Genomic DNA, 21731 nt, shown 5'->3' with positions numbered 1-21731 from the left:
TGTGGTGGAGTTGGGAAAAGTTGCGAGGCGGCCGCTGGAAGTTGCGCGGGCTGGCGGGCTGCGCCGAGCGGCAGTTGCGGTAGTGGGCGCTGTGCGCTCGGCCGTGCACTCAGGCGTGCGCCGCGAGGCGGGAGGACTGGGGTGGGGAGTGGGGGAGACGGGGGTGGTGGCTGTAGTCTGGTGGGGGTGGGGTGGGGAGGGCACGGGCAGAGCCGAGCTACCGGCTCAGCAGAGCTGCGGGCAGGTGGGGAGAGAAGAGGCCCGGCGAGCGCCTGGAGAGCCGGGAGTGGAGGGCGCACAGCCAGCGGCGACAGCCGCCGAGGAGAAGGAGGCCGAAAGGGCGCGCTCCGGCCCGCGAGCTCCAGGCTGGCTGGGCGCCGAGTGACCCCCAGGGGGCGGGCTGCAGGGACACTGGGCCGCGGAGAGGGTACGGCGGAGCCTCCCGCGCTACTTCTGGACGTAGCCGAGGTCTCGGGTCATTAACCCTCCCCGGCGCCCCCTGCCTGCCCGGTGTGGAGCGGCCTTCGTCACGCGGGACAAGGGCTGTTGAGTTCGGGGCGGGGGCGACGGTACGCCCATCCCCCATTCTTCTCGCAGAAGTGTTGGGTGACTTTGCCTGGCCTTGCCCGCCGAGCCGACACTGTCCGAGAAAGCTAGCGCCTCAGCCGGGACTGTAGGCAACGGGACTGGGTTTGTCCAAATGCTTCTACCTCGAGTCTAAGGGTACCCAGCGGTGCCGAGAACTGGAGCAATCTGGAGCAGTCCAAAGCGCTCCTCTTGAAGGTGTCAGTACGCGGGGCTGGAGCAGCCTCGGAAAAGCAAAGGCCGACGTTCGCTCTTCCCCTCGCTGAAAACAGAACTCTAATTGTTTTGCTTGTGGACCAGAGAAAGTAGAGATGGGGTGGTGGGGTGGGATGCTTCCCTCAAGTGAAATCCCCAGTCTCTCCCACCCCTGCGTATTAAAGCCAAGTACGCCCCGCGCCTTCCCGCCTTTGGTGTCCCCGCCACAGCCGCGCGGCAGGCAGAGGCACCACGGCGGGCTCGGTTTCTTTGGCGGTAAGCGTCCGCGGTCTAGCCCGGCGAGATGCTGTCATCATAGGCGTCTTTCCAGTGCTTCTTCCAGTCCTCACCCAAGCACTCCCTCATGCCCAAATACGTTTCCTTTCGCTCTGGTCTCAGGGATCAGCCTATGTATAGGGCTCTTTGGGTCATCAGTTCATCTAATTCTCTTTCGGATATTGTTCATTTCACTTAGCTTGGATAGTGTCAAAGCGCGCCAGTGGAACTTCGATTTTTCCTGTTTGCGTCTAATGGGGCCGATGTCTTTATTTTCATCTGAGGAGGAATAAATGTACATATGCTCGGAGGCCTGGGGGCTTCAATTCCGACTGAAGGTTAGGCGTGTGTGTGTGTGTGTGTGTGTGTGTGTGTGTGTATGTGTGTGTGGTTGGGGGGACGAGGCGGGGGTGGGAGAGCCGATTTCAACGCTGCCTAAGTTGTGAAATGAAAGCCGAACGCTTCGCGCGCCTCATTGCCTGGTATCCGCCGAAGTGAAAGCAGAGCACAAAACCCTTCGAATTTCTTGGGCAACTTTTCCGACTATTTTAATTACCAAGCTGTACGCTGCCGTATTAAAACACTCCCGCACGCACAGGCCACTCAACATCCAGAAACCGAGCCCGGTTTCCGATCTGATGATACTTGTCATTCATCCAGAGGGAGACCCGTTTATTTTGTCTCTAGTGTTTCTAAGGATGCTGCTGCGGCTTTCTGATAACTAGATGCGAACTCTTACAAACTTTTCTTGCTAAGCCTCAGGTTCTCGCTCGCTGCTCCAGCTGTTGCCGCCGCGGCTGCCTTTCTCAGACAGGAGCGCTGCTTTATGCAATTCTTCAGTTGCAGTCTGGGTAATAAAGGAAATCATATTAAAACTAAGGATTTTTTTGTATTTTAAAGCGCTATTTCCTTCCCTAGCGTAGTGCGTGAGTTTCTTAGCGCATGGCGGAGACAGTCGGTTACCCCTGCTGTGAATCTAACGAAAACTTTGTGGCTGTGTCTGCACCGGTTTCTTTCTTTCTCTGGGTTAGGAAGAGGCAGTGTGACCAGCATACTTTAAAAAACAAAACCACCTTTCTTGTTGCAAAAGTAAACATTGCAATGGAATCAAATCACTTAGAAACAGTCGTTTTCTTGATAGATTGTTATTCTTTTTGTGTTTTGTAAATTTCTTTCGTGGCCAAGTCCTGTCGCGATCTTGGCTATGGTACAGCATTCCATGAACCCAAACTAGGGACCACAGACTCTGAAAGTACCCGCTGAAGTTAAACTCAGACTGAATGCACAGCCTACTTCCCAACTTACAGGGCTTGTTCTTTTTTTTTTTTTTTACACAATAGTTAAAACCGATAAATTGGTTGCAAATCATTTGGGAGGAATAAACCATTTCATTAAAAAAATAAAGAAGGGAAAAGCAAGAAGATTGACATTTGTACTGTCTAAAGCCCTTGGCCTTTATTCCTACCTTTAAGAAAAGAAAACTAAAACCAAGCAGGCTCTGGCAGCGCCGTGAGGCTTCCCAGCCGTTTTCTTGGGCGGCAAGGACAGCACCTGGGCCGTGCCAGAAATGCCAGTTGCAACTGTTTTCTTCTGGTGATGGGAAAGAAGTGAAGCTGGATCTACCCAGCATGTCTAGGGCCCGAAACACCGAAGGAACCCCACTTCCCTAAAGTGACACCCGGCAGGGTTTCAATCACAGCAATGAACGAGTTGCAACGAATAACCCCCCCTCCGTCTTAGCTACCGGGCCCGCAGAAGTCTCGTAAAGACCCAGAAGGCGATGCGATTAGCAAGACCCCGGCAAGGCGGGAAGGGGGGAGGCACTTGTTACTTGTACACTTGATCTCTGTTTAAAAAGAGGCTGTGAAGTAGGTAAGGTAGATGACGACCCTTCCTCTCGCGCTTTAATTCCTCACCTTAGCAGCCCAATACCTAAGATAGTAAAGGAACCGCAAGCCCAGGTTCCAACCTCCACTGCCCCTATGACCACCTACTTGCGTTTTCCTTCATCCTTAAAGTAACTCAGATTGAAACACAGAGCTTTGTTTAAAACACGTATTTTATTTGTTTACTTCAGACTGCTTTTGAGGAGGGAAAAAGCGTTTGCCCTACGGAGGCAGAGGCCCCTTTTAGGAAGGCGGTTAATTTGCCATTACTTGACCATTACCCTGGCTTAGGACTTCTTTATTGCATTTGGCACTTGGAGCGCAGTCTTCCTGCAGCATTTTGATGTGTTTTGCCAAAAAAAAAAAAAAAAAATCTGTGTTTAGGGGAAGGTTAACAACACTTTTCATTTCCCCCTCACGCTCATCGTCAACACTGTGGAAGGGGACGGTTCATTAGCTACAGGGGCAGGAAGCCTGGAATAAAAGGCTCCTTTTTCAGGTTTTTATTTGTAGGGGCTGAGGAGTCACAGGTCTGGGTGACGATGCGCGTGGCGGTGTGTGTATAAGTGTGCGTGATTGTGTCTTTTGCGGGGGGAGCCCAGCTCGCAGGCTTTCTGAGCAGAGTCCTCTCTTTACTGCTTGGGGCGCGGCCTCCTCCGCAGACATTCAACACGTAGGACACTAATAAAATAGAAATGAACGCGTCATTCCATGACATTTTTACTTTCTTCTTCTTTTTAAAAAGTTGATGGTAATAATTCTAAGCAGTTTTTCGTTAAACATCTTGTCGTTTGGGAGTTTATTTCATTTCTCCGAGTTGGGGCCAGGTTATCCGAGGCTGCAGAAGTTGCCTGGGGTAGGAAGGCCACACAGCTGGGGACTCCCGGCTCCATCCCCCCGGGCAAGTAGGGAAAAGGAGGGCAAGAGAGCACCGACTTGTTGCCCTCTGCACGCCTGGCCCAGGCTCCTCTCTCCCCACACCTCCTTCGTTTTGCCTCTGCTGGAAGCGGGCCCTGAAGTGGGGAAACTTGACTTGTCATCTTCTGGCCAATGGCTCTTACCCTGTTCCCAAGGTACTCAGGGCCTGGCAGAGCCCTATTCCCAAGAGCTGGGTACACCCTCCCACCCCTCCCATCAGAACCCACTGTGATGGGGCCTGGGGGTGGAGCTGGGGAGGCCCTAGAGAGCAGGGAGGCAGTGCTCCCCCAGGCCTCCCCACACCTCCCTCCTCCAGCTGCTGGGCTCCTGGCTCCCAAGCTCAGGCCAGAAAGCTTCTTGCCTCTTCATCCTCAGAGGTGCTGCGCGCCTGGCGCGCTGCTTCCCTCGGAGCTGGGTTTGCATTGACCGTGTACAGCACAGGAACACATGCGCCCTCACACACACTCACAGCTCAGGGGTTCAGGAACATCAAGTGCGGAGGGCGGGCACACACTCATTCACTCTTCCTGGCAGGGCAGGCCCCTTCCTAGCCCACCGGGCAGGGAAGAGAGGGGCTAGTGGGGAGATGGGGCGGGAGGAGACAGTCACACTCTAAGGACGCCAGGCACATTTTTCTGGAGAGGTGGTTAACCCTTCCTGGGCTGGAAGCAAGGCTCTAGGCCCTTTCTACAAAGATCTGTGGAGTCTGCTTTTCTTTTCGGCTGGGTGGCCCAGTATGAATCATTAGTTCCCTTCCCACTCCATTTACCAAGGTCCTCTTTCTAAAATTAGATTTTCCCCTTCCCACTCTTCTGGCCTTCTGAGTTTAACAGGGAGTTCTCAAGGAAATTGGCTGGGTAGTGAGAAGAAGTGTGAGGAAGAGGATAAAAATGAGACAAACAAATGGAACAAAACACGAGAGGGGAGAAAGGAAGAGAGAAACAGCGTGTTTCTTCTTCCAGATCCCCAGTTTGCACACAGATGGGTATTATATTTTTTTCCCCCAGTAAATGAAAAAAGTGTAATCCTTGTTAATTACCTTTGCTTACATGCCATACAAGAAACTTCAGAGACGTTTCTACATAAGGAAGAAACTGTTTACAAAACTCTTTCAAAAGTGTGACATATTGCTCCAGTTCAGCACTAAAAAGCTAAACACACTTACCCTCCTTTGAAGTGCCCTGGCTAGGGCAGCTTATTTGAGTGCGGTTCAGATATTGCTGTGGGTATAACTAATGGCCTCTACCTATTTAGCTCAAGTGGGAGGAGAGAAAGGCCTGAATTCCTTGTCCAATGGGTCCCTCTGGAGACTGGGTTCTGGCTCCTGGCCAGTTCTGTACAATGTCAACATTGAATATTTGAATTCCCAGACTCTATTTAACAAGTTTCTAAATAAATAAACTCATTGTGTGTCTGTGTTTAAAATTATTTCACCTCTTCCATAAAAGCTACAGCATCTTATTACATTGGCCTTGCAAGTTGATTTTTAAAAAAATAAACAAACAAACAGAGCGTGAGGCATTTTAATAGGCAGACCTGAACAACATGTGTGTTTTGCAAAGACATTCTCTTACGTGTGGCTGAGTAGGTGCTATTTAGAGGGATCTTGGTCTGTTCTGTGTGATGTGGTAGTGAATTATATTAAAAAACCAAGCTAAGTTCAGAAAGTCAGTGCAATATTAATCACATCCAAAGGGAGGCTTGACTGTGTAACTGTACTGTCTTTAGATATTTGATAATATTGCCTGCTGGGTCCTCCAGCAGGTCCTCTGCAGCCTCGGGACAGAGAGCTTCACTGATGTGTCCTAAATGGCTATCTGTAGGCTTCTGCACTCCATAAGCATTGGCAGGTGTGGAACTCTGCCCAGATGGAGTTTTGTTTCTGGGCATTTTTATTCATCTATCTTTGTCTGCCTTTGTAAGTTGGAAGGGGTAGATACACACGTGTTATCCTAATATTTCAGTATGGTTTTGAAATGGACCACACGAATCCTACGTTTTTACTAATCTCTCAGCATTTGAACATCCACAGCATTTTTATTCAGATGGGAACATACTTGTTCTAAGAAGTACACACTTAATTAGAAAGAAGACGCAAGTTCTGGTCCTCTTTAAAGTGTGGACCCCATCTGGAGTTGTTAGGAAAGGAAGTAGAATTCACTCTAATTTATGTGGATAAAGGACAACATTATTAAAAAGAATGGGATTTGAAAGGGCACATAGCAAAACCTATAATATTTAGCTGGTAACACGGAGATCTCAAAGCCAAGAAAAAAATACCACCAACCCTTGCAAACCCTAAAATAGATTACAATGACCTCAGCCATTTTCATTTTCAAAAATAATAGCCATGATTAAAATGGGGGGAGTGTTTTACTTGGAACCGTACTCTTCAGCATTATTATAAAAGCTGTTTTGTGGTTAAAGAACTGTTTCATTATAGAAAAAAAAAAGCAAGTGAATTTTAATCAAATTCCTGACTCTTCAAAAGCTCTCATTCTTGAATTACTTCTTACTTTGATTTTAGTTATTATTCTTATCCATCCGCAAATGTGCTGCTCTTGGCTTGTGTACTCAGCTAAATCCTTGACTACTAACTTTTGAAACAATTCTAAAGGAGAAATCTTATTTAGAGAAGCGACTTTTATTAATTCTTGTGGTCACACCTGCCTAGGCCTCGCTGGCTATATAATAGGAAGGACCAAAGCTTTCTTAACCTGTTCAAGAACCTGCATAAAGGAATTGATTTTGTAAGTTAAGGTTGTTCCAAGTGTGACATTTATGAAAGTCTTTGTACATAGCCCTTGGTGGGCTTTGGCGACGGGCAGGCTTAGGAAACAAATAATTGGTGAGCAGGAATGAGCCACGTTTCCTGGTCATGAACATTACCAGTGTGCTCATCAGAGACAGCATCTGGGTGTGGTCCCTGACTGAATAGCCAGGTCATCTTCAAGCTATTGAATGACTCTGAGCTCCACGATCTTTCCTTGTAAAGTTAAGAGTTACAGTACCACTTTCTTGGGCTGCTGTAAGGGTTAAACGGAGTAAATGTACCCATCATACCTCAGTCACAAGCTGTCATTCCATAAATCTCAGTCACTTCCCTTCTGATAGATCAGTTCCATTTTCTGAAGAGGATTTTTTAGACATCCTCCCCTCCTCCCCGTTCTGTTGTTATGCAGTCTCAGTTTTAGAAGTATTTGCATGTATATAGTAAGCAGTTTGTATGTCCCCTCATAAATCACACCCTCAGGATAAATGGGATTTATCTGAAATTTGGGCACATCAAAACTGTCTACACCAAGCCAAACTAGGCAGTACATTTATCCTGAAAACTTGAGAATCTTCCTTTGCCCTTTTTTGGGGGAGGGAAGGGGCACTGTGTGAATAAAGTGACTGAGATGTCAGCTTTGCTCCCCAGGTGCATGTACACAGCCTAAACTCAGTTGTGCGTATCCTCTGTTTGTCAGGACCCCTCGTGGTTGAAAATTTTAAGGCACTGAGTTTTGTAAGTCACTTTACTACTCTAGCTGAGTTGCTCTTCTCTAAATGAGGGGATTGGACTAGAGCAGAGCTTGTAAACTCAAAGGCCTACGGGAGTTGGCAGGTACGACAAGTGAGTGAGGCAAGGTGGTATGCGCACTAGCTCTCTTATTTTTATTGAAAAATTTGACGCCCAGCCTTTGTACTCCAGAACAAGAGGCAGTGGTAGGGCTGTGGCAAAAGCTGGGCCTTCAAGACTTCTCTTAAGCTGCCCCAGCTTGCTTCTGCCATTTGGGAAAGGGCTCCCAGTGCCGCTAGGTCTTCCCTTTTTTTTTTTTTTTTTTTTGGTGAACCAGAACTCACACATTTATTAAGTTCCCTGTGTTACATGGGTGCAGTTTGTGGCACCCCAAAACAATGACAATAGTAACATCAAAGACCACTGATCACAGATCACCGTAACAAATATACTAATGTGAAAAGTTTGAAATACAATGAGAATTACTAAAATGCAACACAGAGACATGAAGTAAGCAAATGCTGTTGGAAAAACAGCACTGATAGACTTGCTTGAGGCATGGTTCCCACAAGCCTTCAAATTGTAAAAAACCAAAATACCTGTAGGTCTTCCATTTTTAAGAGAAGCCACATATCTGGATTATTCTGTGAATTTTTCTCTACTTTAAAATGTTGACTCAATTTAAACAACAACAAACAACATTCTGCAGGCCCAACCAAACACCTCTGTCTGTCATGTATATAGTTCATGGACCCTGGTTTTTGCAATGTCTGGATTAGATGATTTCCAAAGGTCCTTCAAAGTTCCAACATTTTACGATATCCACAAGGCTTCCTGGATATTACCTTGTATTTTTAAGATCTATATCTTCCTCCTCCTCCCCAAAGTTACTGTGTGTGTGTGTTTTGATAGGTGGAAGTACTTATTACAGAATCTGATATCTGGCCATTTATCTGGAAAAAAAGTCTTTCTCAGCCATGTTGTGTCTTTCTTTCCCTCCACGCTGCTTCATCATTAATTGGCTTAAGAAAATAAACTGAAACACTCACTCCCCATCTCATAGCCACTGGCTGCCATTCTTCCTTATTTCTCACTCATCCCAATTCTTTGATTTGTGGGCTAGGGGTTGGGCAGTAAATCATTAGGAGACAGTTTTCTGTGGTTTTCCTCAGTGGGAGAAGAAGTCATTTGGCTACTGTGGGTATAACAGAGGAAGAGTTCACCCCTGCCCCCTAGGAGGGTCCAGATGTTACGTCCTGTACATCTGTAACTGAAGAACCCAACTGACTTTTAAGACGTGAACCTAAGATGGAGAAATCAGTTTTTAAGGGACAGATGTATTATTTGACAAGAGTGGCTCTCCTTGCAGGAAGATTATACATGTCAGGGAGCATTTGAAAATAAACATACATTATTGTGTTTATTGTCATGATTTGTATTTCTAGCAGAAGTGGTGGGTGAAGAACAGGTAAAATTAAATTCCGGGGACTAAAAGCGCCAAGTATGGTGACGGAATACTGATACAACCGATTCTCCCAATAAAGTCTGGAAGAAGAGCTCTATAATATCTAAATCAGCACTACAGTCAAGGGACTGGTCAATAAATACTTGTTACTTTCAGTTAACATTGTTGGAAAAACCATCACATAAAGCAATGCTTGTAGAGTAGTGATGAACCATGCTTGTAAGCATTATACGAGGGTTATGAGATACCCAGCTCCCAATTTTTACACCTGATACTGAAGCCCAGAATTTTTAGCCCGGCCTTTGAGGACCTCCCACACTTGAGTCAGATGGTGATTCTGAGCCCAGGTTCTGAGTTAGATTGGCCTGGCTTTGAATCCTGACTCCACCATTTACTAACTGGGTGAAATAAAGTTGAGCCAGTTAATTTTTCTGTGCCATAGTTTCCTTAATTATAGACTAAAGATATTTACTTCATGTGAGGATTTGATGAACTAATGCATTTAAAGTGCTCTTTTTTTTTTTTTTTTTTTTTGTGGTACGCGGGCCTCTCACTGCTGTGGCCTCTCCCGTTGCGGAGCACAGGCTCCGGACGCGCAGGCTCAGCGGCCATGGCTCACGGGCCCAGCCGCTCCGCGGCATGTGGGATCTTCCCGGACCGGGGCACGAACCCGTGTCCCCTGCATCAGCAGGCGGACTCTCAACCACTGCGCCACCAGGGAAGTCCTAAAGTGCTTTAAATATACTAAGAACATGTTGATTATTATTTTATAAAATTTTCAGGCTTATTTGTCTCCTTATCCAAATTAGTCCATTCAACCTGACTCGTTTAATCATTTTACTTCTGTCACTCTCTTGTCAGCCTAGTCTTGTGTTTCCATCTTCCAACCTTTGGCCACGATGTTGCCATATTCTGTAGACCTACCCATACTGTATTTTGACCATCAATATCTAACTCCTTTAAGATTTAGTTTAAACCCTTCTTTCTTCATGAGGTTCATCCTCATCCCTCCTGTAGACGTGCCTTCTCTATGTCTTTTCATTCCAATAGTATGGAATTATTTTTACCTATCATCATTTGGGCATTTTGTTATAAATTCCTTGTCTTCACTAACTGTATCTTCTTTTTCGAGCTAAACTGTAAAACTCCTGGAGAGTCCATTTCTGTTTTGCACAGTGCCTGTTTCTATGTTTTGTATATGGCAGATATCAGTATAGTTAGGTGATGGTGGTTAGCGATGGCCTTTGGTGGATTATGTGAACCCCTTCAATTTCTTTGCCTGTAAAACCTTCATAGTCAGGTAATGTCAGCACTAGAACTCTGGGATATTTGACACTTTAATTGCATACTAAATCCACAGTTGGCTTATTTTGACAGTGATAAACCACCTGGAAAACACATTTGGAAAGTAGAGTATTATTCCTAATTTTCACCAATAAATGCTACTCATTTTGCCACTGCAGGTATAACCCATGGCTTCTCACTTAAATTACAAATTGTTATTGATCCACATTTGATCTTAAGGTTTATCAAGCTCTGTACTGTACCTGGTTCTGGAGACTGTCAGTGGAATCGAGGTAGAGGTGGTGAAACAGTTTGTGGACTCATGTAATTCCTAGGGACTTGGGGGTAGTCAGCTTCACAAAGGTCATCAGAAGCCCAGTTTTTAGATAAATTCTAGCTCTAATTCAGGCAGTACTAATATAGATCATAGCAACAATAATTTTGGTGCATATTTTAATGTTCATTTATAATGAAAGCCTCTTACAATTTAAGGCTGACAAAATGATGTTGCATTAAATCTTATTTAACTGATCAAATTAATCCCACCCACCCAATGGGGCCCCCTTAATTCAGATGCAATCATGTCTTTCTCCCCTTGAATCCCTACACCCCTTTCCCCCACCCACCATTTTACAAATCTCTCATCTCTGTGGAGAAAACAGGGCTGTTTGTGCCTTGGATAACTGTCCTCAAGCTCTGAATGATTGCAGGGTTTCAGTTCCTGTTAGAAGTTTTCTTCTCCCAAGACCAGCCTGGTGTGACTTTTTATTTTATATTGGAGCATAGGTGATTAACAATGTTGTGTTAGTTTCAGGTGTACAACAAAGTGATTCAGTTATACATATACATGTATTTATTCTTTTTCAAATTCTTTTCCCAGTTAGGTTATTACAGAATATTGAGCAGAGTTCCCTGTACTATACAGTAGTTCCCTGTTGGTTATCCATTTTAAATATAGCAGCCTGTACATGTCAATCCCAAACTCCCTAACAATCCCTCTCCACCACTTTTCCTCCCGGAAACCATATGTTCGTTCTCTAAGTCTGTGAGTCTGTTTCTATTCTGTAAATATGTTCATTTGTATCATTTTTTTTAAAGATTCTGCCCATAAGCCATATGATATGATATTTCTCTTTCTCTGTCTGACGTACTTCACTCAGTATGACAACCTCTAGGTCTGTGCATATGGCTGAAAATGGCATTATTACATTTAATCAGTGGGGCGTGACTTTTTGTCCTGCTCTTAGAACTGCTTTTAAGGCATTAGGAGGCCCTTTAAATAAGGGAAGAGACTAAGAACCACAATTTTTAAGAATAAGAACCACATATTTATTTATTTTATTGGAGTACAGTTGCTTTACAATGTTGTGTTGGTTTCTGCAGTACAGCAAAGTGAATCAATTATATGTATACATATATCCCCCCTTTTTTAGATTTCCTTCCCATTTAGGTCACCGCAGATCGAGTGTATACAGTAGGAAGAACCACGATTTTATACTTTGGTGCTGATTATAGACTTTACCTTTGGCAGGAGCTATGAAATTTAGTAATAAAATGTTTCATGATAAGATGATAACAAAAATGGAGGGATTGAGCAACTATCTTTGTATCTGGAAGCATCATGGTTTTTAACCTTGTTCTGGGTCTCAGACCCCTGCAAGAATCTGATAAAAGGTATGAAGTCTCTCTCTAGAAAATACAAATATGTATACAAGTTTTCATGCAATTTCAGTGGTTCATGGACTTCTAAATTCCAGCCATAGGTATTATAATGGTTCACTCATGTGACCAGACTTGCTGTACCCTAGTATGTTTGTTATATAACGTCTTTTAAGTCTTTATCAATATTTTTTCATTATTTTAGAAATATTTTTTCTGCTTACAAAATTTATACTTGTTCTAATAATTTAAAAACTGCAAAAATTATCACACAGGAAATGAAAGCTCTTGGTAGTTTACCCTCTTTTGTCACACACTGCCTGCAGATGGCTACTACACAGCGTTTAGTGTGGTGCGTCTATTAGCATATATATGTGTATACATATATATATATATATAAATTTATAACTTTTTACAGCGAGTTGCTTTTTTCTATTTAAAAACTTAATCATATACTTTTGACCCTTCCCCGTCACTATGTATCAATCTAACCCATTCTTCTAAAGGCAGCAGATCCTCCACTGTTTGGATGTGACACATTTTACTGAACCATTCCCCTGTGGATGACATTTGAGTAGTTTCCCGTTTTCAGAACAGGGCAGAGAAGTTCCCCAAACCAGGACTCTAAGGGAAAATGAAAGTGAAGTGTACAATTAAAGGAAGCTCACAGTTCAGGGTGAAGTGTGCTGGCCTCTGAGCCGTGGACACAGTGGGACTTTGGGAAGGTCATGGAGGGTTGCCTCACCCTGTCAGGACAGATCAGATTTCCAGGCATCTTTACCCACTGAGGTCCAAGGGTCAAAGCCAGAGCTAAGGTACATCTTTGTGAGATCCACTGGGATATATCACTGATATTTCAAGCTTCCTGGATTGTTCTGGGCTTCATATTTATGCCCATTTCCATTTTCTGCTGCTGCTCAGAACAGGCTATAGCTGAAATCAATTCACATACCCCTAACTGGATAAGGACAAGTAAGTTATCAGGGTTTCAAATCTCAAGTTTTTGTTTTTGTTTTTAAATTACGATTTCTTTGCATGTACATTATTATCACTCTGTCCTATCCTGTATATACAGCTTAAACCAACTGATGGGACTAGATAAATGCAGAAGGTTATCGGAAGCCAATCAAAAATGTATTCGTGTTCTTAAAAAAATTACCCACAATAATTTCTAACCTATGAATTGGAAAGATTTTCTCTGGGTAAGCATGCTATGGGAAAAGTTTTATAATGGAAACTGTCTCTTACTTTTAACTATAGCATCAAAAATATGACAGTATAATGTTACACACTAAAGCCCATCAGATGCAAAATTCTAGTTTTTGATTATAAGTTATAAACCAGGCTAGAGAGACTTTTGAAAAGTGGTTTTCTTTGGCAAGGATGTTGTTGATTAAATATAAAAAATTCAGAAAAAATTAGTTCATCCCATTCCTTTACACAGAAGTTTACAAAAATGGAATAGCTGGGTTTTGGTTCTAGTGGGAACAACTTTACTTATTAAAGCTCATTGGATTATATTAGACTAAAAACACACTAGACATTTTAGATTGGATTTGAAAAGGCATCATTCAAGGAATCAAAATTTAGTCATATAAATCTTTTTAAGGATTAATTTACTTTGCAATTTTGATTCCTTAGAGTACTGTATTTGTTCCAAATTCAAATTTTTTTTTTCATGGATGCATAAAAGTTGTTCCGTGGGGCATTACTCTTGTTAACATTTTCAAAGCATATTTGAGATGAAATCAATCCAATCAACTCAATAACTAGCTATTGAGTGCCTAGCATAGATAAGGCACAATGAACAAAATCCTAGAAACACTCACTTTCCTGAAAATATCGAACATCAGCACTTGACAAACATACCCCTGACGATGGTTTATTAACTGAGAGAAAGATCGCTGTATGCTTGTCGCTGCTCATCAATGACCACATTGTGGTTTCATGAGTCTGGAATACTGAAACCTATGTCTGACTCTTCTCCACATATACTGTTAACATTGTGAAGCCATATACCCAACAAGCTGCAGTGCCATTCCAAGTATTGGGGGTCTTCTATTTGAAAATAATACCGTACTTCATTTCTCTTAATACCCGTCAGATGTGGAGGTCATTGCTTGCCTCACTAAATTACTTACGTGTTAATGCTGATATGGTTTCCATTCAAGATACTTGAAGACAAAACCAGGCCTTTATACCTTTATAAATACTTGCTGTTGGTGACTATCTCTTATCCATTAATTCAACAACTGTTTATCAAATGCCTGTAATTCTAGGTGAAGGGAAGGTGGCAGCATACACACCCACACACACACACACACACACACACACACACAGAGGCAAGGCCCCTGCCTACACAGAGCTCCCATTCTGGGGGAAATAAATGTGTATGGTCATATACTTCCAGACGTTGACTTGTGGTATTGAGGAAATTAAAGTAGGGTAATTTGCTAGAGAGGAGCCAGGACTTATTTTAGAAGGGTGGTTGGAGAAGACCTCTCTGAGGAGGTGGCATGTGAGCAGAGAGTGACGAGAGGAGAATGTTTATTAAGTCTTTGAAGTGTGGCACATTGACACTTATGGCTGGCATATTCGATCTCCCTGGTTCTCTAACGTAGGGCAGAAGCAGACAAGGTGTAAAAGTACTGTCGTTGGTTTCATTTTGTAGAAGGCACTTACAGATACCACATAAACTTTTAGCTGGCTCCACAGCCTAGGGGCCAGCACAAAGGTTTTTGTGTATCTTCCTTTATAGATGGAGGGAGTGAGAGTTTTGGGTTTGATCTGTAAACACTAGGTAGGTGGCAGCATCAGAGAACAAATTAGGTTTCTGAACACATAATTCAGTCCAGTTAAACAAATATTTATTGAGCACCTATTTAACAGCCGGAGCCAAGCACTGCGTTGGGCACTGAGTATACAAAGAGAAATAAAATCGGTTTCCTACACTCGAGGAACTTACAGTCCATTGGGAGAGACAGAACATGTGGATAGATGGTTTCAGTACAGTGGGCTAAGTGCAAGCCCAAGGATCACAGCCCTACTCCGGTTGAGTCACAATGATCTGGACAGTGGTATGTGACTAACAGTGTACCTCGTTTCACATCTATTCTGGTAAAAAATTCTTTAACCAATATCCCTCTAAGCTCAGAAAAAAACATGTTTCAAATTTGAGGGTTAAAAGTTTGCATGTGTGTAATGCATTTAAAGACCTATTTCTTTTCCTTTTCTTTTTTTTTTTTTAAAGACCGATTTCTAAATTTAGCTTCTGAGAGTCCAAACGCCTAGGATGGCAGGCATTTGTATATTAGATGAACAATAAAATATTTCTTGAAAGGTCCACCCATCACATTTGTCTGTAGTTAGGGAAACGCTGATGGCAGGAACGGAGTAAGATGCAGAGTGCTTGAGGTGTGTGCCCCATAGCCTTGGTCTGCACCTGGGCAAAATGCTCTTCCCACCCTCACCAGTTTAGAGTATTTTATCCCTTGTGCAGCTAGAGCAAACTTTCCAATCACAGTTCAAGAAGAAGTTCTTTTTGGAGGCTCTCCAAGGGTTTCCTCCAACTCCTTGCCACTTGTAGCTGTGTCTGAGAGCAAAGATCTGAGGCCCAAATTGAACTCTGCATGGCTCAAAAGGTGCATCTTGCTTTTAGGCTCAGTTTTCATCTGGTAGAAGATACTGCTACCCAAAGACTGACAGGAGCTCAGAGCAGTGGCTCGTTTCTCAGGCCGGCATGTGATTTTGTTGTTTGTAAAACAGAAGTAAGAATAAAAAGCACTCTCCTCTCTTCCAGTTCTCTTTACTAAACATCGTGCTGTGCTGTGTGTATGTGTCTGAGCTAATGTTCCAGCCTCTAGGTTTGGTAGAGAAATCAGTGCATCCAACATCATTACCGCTGGGCACAGTTTGAAATCCTGAGCAAGCTCCCCATGTGCCTGAATGCATAAGATGCTAGTGATCTAAGCATCCTTGTTGATAATGTTGCAACATTAAAACAGCAGCATAGATGTTGTTTGACTCATGAAGTAGCATTGTATCTTTGTTTCTTTGACCTAAAATTGCTGGGTAGATGAAACTGAAGGGGGTGGGAAATGTCAAGGTAAAAAGCGATATCCATCCAGGGCTTTCAAAGGACCTCATGATCTATGTATCAGATCTCTCTCCCTGCCCTTGAGTGATGGTAATCTCTCAGTCACCAAGGTTTTACTCTCAAGAAAAGAAAATACTCTGATACCTAATACGATGAGCTGCACCTTAGGAAACCTTCCGAGTGAATCTGTGTCATTGGCCAGGACTTGTACACTGCTTCCAGGGTGTATGGACCAGCACCATTTATTTCCTTCTCTCGCTTTTGCCTGATTTGCCTGGATGACATCATAACATCTCATTATGTAGACTTGACAATTAGTAATAACTTCACTAAGAAGAAAATGCTCTCTGCAGCATTTTAAGCCCTATCTACTTTGAAGATAGGTTCTGATTTTTTTCTTATGTGTGTTCATCTCAAAAGTCCAGAATATTCTGGGTACCATGGCCTGTTTTCTGATGGCTGATGCTGGCCAAGGAGTCAGGACATAGTTTGAGTCTCAACTTTGCTACTCCTCAGCCTGGTGTCCTTGGGCAGGGTTCTAACTCTCTGAGCTCAGTATCCTCAAGTATAAGATAAGAGCAATAACTACGTCTGCTTTGGCTTCCTCCAGACTAGTAATGCTAGAAATAAGAGGACATATGTGTAAGCTTTTGTAAGTTGTAATGAGCTGTGTAAATTTAATGTGCTTCTAAAAATTACAGAATATTAAAAATGCTAGGTGGGCTTCCCTGGTGGCTCAGTGGTTGAGAGTCCGCCTGCCAATGCAGGGGACACGGGTTCGTGCCCCGGTCCGGAAAGATCCCACGTGCCGCGGAGCGGCTGGGCCCGTGAGCCATGGGCGCTGAGCCTGCGCGTCCAGAGCCTGTGCTCAGCAACGGGAGAGGCCGCAACAGTGAGTGGCCCGCGTACGGCAAAAAAAAAAAAAATGCTAGGGAGAGATTAAGAATGTAGACTCTGGAGCCACATTGTTTAGACTGACATCTTGGCTCTACTACTGCCAAGCCATGTGGCCCTGGACAAACTACTTATCCTCTCTGTGCCTCAGTTACTTCATCTGTAAAATGGAGATAATTTACAACAGCAACAAGTGTCAGTACTAGTGAAGATTATTGAGTGTTCAGGTGTTATGAGGTGAATTCTCACACCTCTGTGAGGTAGGTGATATTGTTATCTTGGTTTTGCAATGAGGGCACTGGGGACACGTGAGCCCTTTGCTCTAGGCCCCTCAGTTCCGTGCACAGAGCTAGGATCCAGTCTGGATTTGCTTTACACCAAAGCCTAAGAACTTAATCTGAACACTCCACTGCCTTATTTGTTTTTCATCCAGAAATAAAAGTGGAACATTACATTGCTGGAGCATTCCAGAGCTCATAAGGGTAATAAGATTTTGGTTAGAGGACACCTTCATTTAAAGAGATGATTTCATACAACGCTTAGTAAAGAGGAATTTTGCCTCAGTTTATATGAGTAATCTTCTCTATGACAAGGGCTGGTTATCTCCTGTCTTCCACTTTCTTCCCAGAGTCATCTGCAGTGTGGTTTTCCATCACTTTATGTTTTTAATTTTATTTAGGGAACTCTACAAATCTTTGTTCAATGGATGATTTAGGAGAGGCTTCATTACTTCATTACCTGAAATCACAAGCTAATTACACCTTACAACTTACTGGTGAATGGTGCTGGATTCAGATTCACATTTTCTGAACAATGCACTGTGACTGTACATTTGCCCAAGGTCACCAGTGTATTTTTAAGGCAAGGAAAGCAAGCCACAACTTTACGAGTCTTTCCTCTGTGCGCAACATCTAAAACCAAGTCCCGTTCACCCATCCTCAACTTTGTTTTAATATCCAAATCACTTGGACCTTGCAATGAAGTATTCAGCTAGTTGCATCATTGAGTAATCTGTGGGATTTAAATAAGTGGAGGGCTAATAAGGTCTCAGATCTAGTCCTTTTTTTTTTTTTTTAATTTTGGTTTGTTTTCTATTTTGGGGGAGAAGGCAGTGGACATATTAAGAGAAGATACAGTGATTCAAATGTAGCTGCACAGAATCACTTGGAGAGCTCAAATATACCAATGTTTGGGATCTACCCCAAACCAATTAAATCAGAATCTCTGGGGGTGGGGCTCAGGCAGTGGGTAGCAGTGAGTCCTGGATATAAGAAACTGGGAAGAAGGGGGTCATTTTGATTAAAGAATGAGGGAGGTAGCAGAGTTAGTAAGGTGGCTCCAAATGCTATCTTTGGGGGTGATTCCAGGTCTGTATATGTTTTAATGTATGGCTTCCTTTCTGTTTTTACAGGCACAGAATTGGAATTTGGAAATATTTTCTTAGCACTTGGCTCCATGAACTTGCTTTCTGCCTATGATTTCTGACCTTTGTATCAGTAATATATAAGAGCTTTCTAGTTGTGAAAGGCCACTGTTGAGGAGACTTCGTCACAGAGAATGGATGACCTTTTGAGTCCAGGAGCTGTGATACCTTTTTGACCATTTTGATCTGGTAGCCATTTCTAAGGAGACAGTAATGTTTTTCAGATTAAAAAACAACGACAAAGACGACCCAAACAAAAAGAGAATCACCAGCTGCTTGGTGAGAGAGCCCTTTAATATTGCTAGTTTCTTTTGTCTTTTGGTTTTCTAGAAATCCCGGACACAAATGCTCTACTAACCTTCCCGTGCAAAGGGAGTGCTGGAAATTCCAGAGAAGGCAAGGAGGGAAAATGGAAAATGAATTGTAAAAAAATAGATGTCTCAGCCCAGGAATGTTAAAAAAGCAGAGTAGGTTTTCAGGCTGGAATTGCCTTATATTTTAGAAAGTTTGGATGTTGAATGCCAGTGACCCTTATGCTTGGCTGGTTTTAATAAATGCTATCAGTCACTCACTTCCTTATACAGGAAGATGCATTAAATAAACGTATTGGATGTTGTTGGATGGTCCAGGTACGTTCAGTTGCACCTGAGTGCACATTGGCTCAAGGTGCCCAGTGGTTCTGGAGGTTTCGTTGAGCTCAGTGGGATGGACACCAAAACAGACCATGTGAAGAAACATAGACGTTTCTGTGCACTTGTGGTGGAGAATGGCTTTACTGAAAGACAGGATTGAGCCGGCAACAAGGCATGAGTGTATACTTATAAAATGTGTTCTTTTTTTTTTTTTTTTTTTTTTTGCGGTACGTGGGGCTCTCACTGCCGTGGCCTCTCCCGCTGCGGAGCACAGGCTCTGGATGCGCAGGCCCAGCGGCTACGGCTCACGGGCCCAGCCTCTCCGCGGCACGCAGGATCCTCCCGGACCAGGGCACGAACCCGCGTCCCCCGCATCGGCAGGCAGACCCCCAACCACTGCGCCACCAGGGAAGCCCATAAAATGTGTTCTTGTGCGGATCTTTGGACACTTGAGGGCCCCTCCTTCAGTTTTAGTTTAAGTTGTACGTTTCAAAATTATTAACCATGATGCCCAAATCCTCTGAGGAATTTCATCGGGATTCGGCTGCTTATTTCAACAACGATTACTCTAATTGCCCCTTTGTTTTTTCTTTCAAAATGATCACTTGCATTTTCCAATTTTTAGAATTTTCTTCGAACCAGGTGTAAAGGGATAAGGTGGTTCAGACGTTTAAAAAAAGAGAATAAAGCCATGTTTCCATAAGAGCTTTTGAATGTTTATTTTGATTATAATGCCAGTGTAAGATGAATATAAAATATAAAATGCTAGGAACCGAGAGTATAATTTTCTAGCCTCAGGAGTGGGGCTATAGAATCACACATATTTGAGATAGTCTGTGTATTTTAAGAGCGTTTATAAGCTGCAGTGCAAGAGGGGTTTTGCAGCAAAATATATGGTCAACGAGAGAAAATAGAATGATTCTATTCTGCAGCTGAGGCTTGAAATAAGGAAGACGAGGCGTGGAACAGGGAAGCGCTTTCTTAGCTACCAGAAGGCACATACCCTTTGCTATCAGGGGAAGTTTTGTAACTTATTTTCTGGGAGTGGAATATCTTTAGTAGAGGGCCATCCTTTTCACTATGCAGAAACCACTCATTTCATTCTCACTGGTAAATATTGTTTCTGCTATAGATCTCCTTAAATACGGTTGAGATAAAATAGAAGCTCCCCCAGGAGAAGAAGGCCCAAGGCCAGGACAGAGCTGTCACGGGGCCCTCAGTTAATGTTTAGGAAGCTTCCCTTTGGGGAATGATTTTGTATGAAAGATTCTTTTAATAATTTTATATGTGACTGATTTCTCCCTTATGCAGCTTCTGTTTTGAGAGTAAGCAGAAGGAAATGGTAGTAATAACAAAATTGGTTTTTGCTCATTCATACTTTTTTGCCGTTCGGATTATGGGAGTTGTGAGGTGGGAGACTGGATGGCAGAAGCAAGGCTGTGGAAGAAAAACATAGGTGTGTGGGAGAGAGAGGATGTGTAAGGCGGAGCAAACCGGACGTGCTTCTAAGAGGATCTGTTTAGAAAACGCAGTGCTAAGAGCTCAAGACTTAAGCATTCATATTTGGGGATTCACACGTCTCTATTAACAGTCCTGTGCGAAGGAGGTTTAACAAAAGCAGATTGATGACTGATGTAATTTAATTATACTCTGGCCTCATAAATATGCAACGTTATTTGAATGAGAAGTTGAATCCTTCAATCTCTTTAGAAAAAAAAGGCAATTTGGTTTGCTTCAGAGTCGGTTGCAGACATTTCCACCCTGGTATATAAGTGGGTAAAATAATTGGGTAATTTAAAAATTAGAAGAAAGGCAAAATTTGATTGGCCAATTACGGTAACCATTTGTAGACATTTCTTACCCTTCCTTGCAGCTCTGATTCTTTTATCCAGTTTTACAATGACAGTTATTTCTTTCCTGCACCATGCCTTCTGTAATAGCTCGAGAGATGCTATTGGGTTTATGGCCCCTGATAACTTCACTCTGCCCTGAATCCTTTGAATGGTGGGTTACCAGCACATCCAGAACAAACTATTAAGACTTTATAATGATACTAAAATCAGTCCGTTGACCAAAGGCACGTAATGCTTTTTTGGATGAGGTAGGGGAAGGGAGTGCGAGAGTACTTTTTCTTTTGACCTTTGTTTTGAATAAAACTCCGGTCAGGGAAAATACCTGAGACCATGTGAATTGATGGGCTTCCTCTCTGGGGAAATTTGGCAATGTTGGAGGCCTCTCCATAACCATGGAGACTCTTCCAGCCCTCTGTCCTTTTCTCTTTGTCTTCTCTGAGCTGCTCTTTACTTCTAGCCAAGAGTCTTTCCTTTTCACTTTCTTTGTTCTTAGTTGGCCCAAGAACATACCTTTTAGTTGATGAATTTGCAATTTTCTTAACATTTCATCAGTTACCCGGCGATTTTTAAACCCCATTTGCGAATATTTTCCTTCTCCCTTGTCTTCCCTTCACGTTTGAAATGGATAAAGCAGAAGTTTTATTTTTCATGCCTACTTTCCCAGTCACCATCTGCACCATCCTTGGACCCTCTTTAAGCCATTCTGTTAGATTCTTTTCTGAAATGAAATATATGACTAATAAATAGGAAGGCCCTTACTCGTGATTGATAACTACTTTTAGAAACACTGTCATTTGCAATTCATTAAATGCCTTATTTGCCATTTATATTTACTGGAAATTGATACTCTATGTATTAGTTGTTTCCCAGTGACGGATCACTGGTAAATGTATAATTAAAAGACAACTTAATTCTAATTTATCTTCATTTCTCTTTGAAATAGTTTTACAGCTGTCATATGGACCTTCTTCTCCATTCCAATGCATTCCCACAATTGTCCTCTCTTATTTCTTTTTTTTTTTTTTTTTTTTGGGGTACGCGGGCCTCTCGCTGTTGTGGCCTC

The 21731-nt window shown here is 43.1% G+C and overlaps 1 protein-coding gene across 9 annotated transcripts in view; it reads left to right on the top strand.

Annotated features, from left to right (window-relative positions):
• MECOM (MDS1 and EVI1 complex locus) overlaps positions 1-21731 on the top strand; it is a 567851-nt gene that overhangs the window by 720 nt on the left and 545400 nt on the right. The gene's annotated exons all lie outside the window — the stretch shown is intronic.

Source organism: Phocoena sinus, chromosome 4 (genome assembly GCF_008692025.1).
Source record: "Phocoena sinus isolate mPhoSin1 chromosome 4, mPhoSin1.pri, whole genome shotgun sequence".
Taxonomy (NCBI): Eukaryota; Metazoa; Chordata; class Mammalia; order Artiodactyla; family Phocoenidae; genus Phocoena; species Phocoena sinus.
The sequence above is the reverse complement of the archived record's forward strand: the minus strand, read 5'-3'. Positions and strand labels throughout refer to the sequence as shown.